The following is a 3,938-nucleotide window of genomic DNA, read 5'->3' as shown; positions in this document are numbered from 1 at the left end:
TTTCTAATGCTGTTACACCGTAGCTGGACTCTGTGTTCTCACTCCATTTCACACTAGATTTTGAGCATGGCTATCCACAGGGATCTAATAGTAACACAATTCTCTCTTTTTGCACATGAGCTGGAGGAGATAATAACTAGCTTGGATGGAGTTTCCTGTCCAGTCCCCAGCTGTGTGTGGAGCTTTTCTGTGACTCTCCTCTTCCTGGGGCCTCGGAGTTGATAAATTACATGAGCTCAGTTCTGCTTACATGTTCATCACTTCCCTTGACCTGGCACCGCTGCTTTTTCACTGTCTACCCTGACTCCTAGAATCACTGGTGATGTTTTGTGTTTGTAGAAACTCCAGCAGAGACATCATTTCATGAAACTTCTCCAAGATATGACATAAATTTTGTTCAACTCCACAGAGAAACTGTTAAATTAATGGCCAGTCACGAGCTTCAGTAAAAACTGACATAATCAAATATCCAGTCATGTTGGGGATTAGTTTATAAAGCATTGTCTCAATTTATAAGTGCACTTTAGCTTTATAGGCAAGTTGAATGAATTAAACTCATTTGATAGTCTTCTGTGGATTGTGGTGCACAACATCTTTTCTTTGTAGTTTTCCAAATATGGCAGTGACTTCTTCGTATATATATACTAAACCAGATGTTGTTTGGCCAAAGTTTTAGGAAGACTTGTCTTCTCTGAGTTCAGAGGGATTTGGTTTTACATATACATATGGGTTGTAGTCATTTATAGTGTGCTTTATTTTTTATTGAGCTGTTTGCTCATGTCCATATGAACAGTGTGTCAACACATTTTTGACATTATTCACTGGGTTTTGAGAAGGTTTTATGAGAGGAGACCCTGAAGGAGCAACTAATCCTACAGTATCTTATAACATGAAAGTAATTAATTAAATTATCTCCAGCCCAAATTGAATACTGAATGGGAAAAATCATTTTGAAATCACAAACTTTTATGTTTAATTACCAATATGAGCACAGTCTCTGGTCATTTGAGTTCAATTCTGCAGCCTTATGAGCTGACACATGAAGGAACGCCCTGTGGGCCAGAATTGTCCAAGCAAGTCATGTAGCATTCAACATGATGCCAACTTCACTCTAAAGCCCCTTTAAACTGCTTCTCATTTTGAGCCCATTCACAGTGTCTGCCATTTTCTCAGTGGTTTGTAACCATGGCGTCTGTCGTGTTTGCTACAGCACTTCAACAGCTTTATTTTTACTTGTGATTAAACACTGCAGGATTACCTTAGTTTGCCTCTTCTGCCGGCCATCCTGCCTGTTTTACTGAGCTTCTTTTTGATTTGAAACATAACAAATTAAAATAGAAATGCTTGGTTTTTGTAACTGCTTATATTGCCTCTTTGGCAAGAAAAACACTGAAGGTTTGTCCAATTAGAGGGGACAAGGGGACCTATGAGAAAACACTTCTATCCTGATGGGAGTGGTCCATTCATATGAAGTGAGGGGTCACTGAATGGTTTGATGAGCATGTAAATGGTTTGAATCATATGCTATGGCATCAGGGTGGCCAGATCTCAGCCCAGCTGAACACCTATGGGTGACTTTGGAGCACTGTGTTAGACAGCATCTCCATCATCATCATTCAAACACCAAATGAGGGACTATCGTTTGCTCATCCCTCCAGTAGAGCTCAGAGACTTCAATGTCAAGGAGTACTGAAACACTATGTTGGTTTTTCCTTTAATTTGTCACCCAACTGTATATGACCTCTTGGTCTACATCAGTTAGAAACTCAATAAACCAGCAGGCTGACAGATCCAAACAGCTTGAATCAGCACTGGACAGCAAACCTTGCTAAGTGTCCATTTTTATATATGAAGCATTTTCAGAATTTTACTTATTAATTACTTATATACTAGCATTATCATTATTAAAATGTTAAGGTGATGAAGTATTTATGAGAAGCACACAAACCAGCTGTTTACCTTTACATCCATGACACATATATATGCTCTTGGCTGATTGCTAAATCTTAATTACAAATAAAAAAACAAACCAAAACCAAATAATGACTATCCCAAGACATACTGTCAGTTTTCTGATGAATAGAGTGTCCACCAGTGAAATAATACATCATGACTTGCTCTGTAAATTACATGAGCATATGATGTGTTTTGCTTTGCCACGGTCCACCCTAATAACAGCTCCATGGCTTCTGTCTGCCAGCTGCTGTGCCGGATGTAACAGCCAGTGTACGAATGTTCCCATGCAGATCCGTTCTTCACACACACTGACATGCAGCACCTGCACACTGACAGAAGGAAGCACACACAGGGCAGTTGTGGCACCGTCGGTTTATGCAGATCCAGATGTTTTAGATAAACTGACGGCAATAGGGCATCTTACTGTAAGTAGTTGATCACACATAAGGAAAACACTTTTAAAGTTTTGGGACACTTCCAGTATTAGAACACGGAAGGATAACATGAATTTTCCAAGATACATATACATACATATAAAAATAGGTTAGATGTGAGGGATTAAATATACGTTATCATGTTTGCACTGTTGAACACTCACAGACTTACAGGTCATAATATGTTTGGAGAACAGGAACATCAGAATCAGGTTTATTGGCCAGGTGTGTTGGACACGAGGAATTTGACTCTGGTACAGTGGCTCTCAATGCGGATGTACGTATCCTTATGTAAGGCAACAGCAAGGGGCAAGTAAACAATATACCAATATAAGGCTGTATAGTATAACAAAATAAACAGTATAAACAAGCAATAAACAATGCAAACACACAAAGGAATGTTCATTAGGAAACAAGATAAAAAGAATAAAAATAGAGACCTGTACAGATGAACATGAACATAAACTGGGCCTGCACTCAAGCAGATGTATAGATAGAAGAAACAAATGTTGCAATGTGAAAGTACTGAGAAAGAAACCCTGAACTGCTGATAAGTGACACAGGCAGTAAATGCACACAGTGCAAATGCAAAGAAAAAAACATGTTTTGGAAAAAATGAGTTATATTGTTTTTGGAACTCTGAGATTGACCAGTTTAATATTTGCCTTTTGGAGGTTTTTGTGTTTGCCATGTTGGACAGATAACCCATTGAGAATTGCCCACTTGGATGCCAATGAAAAGACTGGATTGGATTAAGGGGTGCTCAGATCTCCTTGGATACCGGATACCAGCACAATGGACTGATGGGGAAAGGCGTTATTTCTGTAAAGGCCAAATCTTTGTGAGAAACTGCTATTTATCCCAATTCAGAAGGACAGCCATGCATATATGGGTATGCATGCAAGTGTGTATGCAAAAAAAATTGTATCTACACTATTATGTGGGCTAAAACAGTTTTTCAGCATGATTGATTTGAAGTTCAATTTATTTCATTTCCACTTAAGAAACACAGGAAGTGGACAGCATAATTATTTAGCCCCCATTCCATACATGCTTAATCTATAACGGGGTACACCCTGGACGGGTCGCCAGTCTATCACAGGGCTGACACTTAGAAACAGACAACCGCACACACAAGGCAATTTAAAGTCACCAAACAAACACCAATTTAGAGTAATCAATCAAGCTAAGCTGCATGCCTCTGGCCTGTGTGGAAGGAAGACAGAGCATCTGGAGAGAACCCACATAGGCACAGGGAGAACATGCAAAATCAACAAAAAAAGGGACCGGGTTGGCCGGGACTCGAACCCAGGAGCCTTCTTACTTGGAAGACCACCAGTTTGTGCTTACATTTAAGTCACAGCTCTTGAAAAAAAATCCTAGTGACCTTTGACCAATAAGATTATTTAAAATAATTAAGACTCTCCTAACTATAAAGCCTGATTGGCACAGACTAGTGCTAGAATAGTTTCTGATATATCACCTCATCTATCTGTTAGTTTGACACCGCTGACCTGAGCAAACTTGTCCTCACTATTTGTGTGTTCC

Source organism: Monopterus albus, unplaced genomic scaffold, assembly GCF_001952655.1.
Source record: "Monopterus albus unplaced genomic scaffold, M_albus_1.0 scaffold30.1, whole genome shotgun sequence".
In the NCBI taxonomy this organism is placed as follows: domain Eukaryota; kingdom Metazoa; phylum Chordata; class Actinopteri; order Synbranchiformes; family Synbranchidae; genus Monopterus; species Monopterus albus.
The sequence above is the reverse complement of the archived record's forward strand: the minus strand, read 5'-3'. Positions refer to the sequence as shown.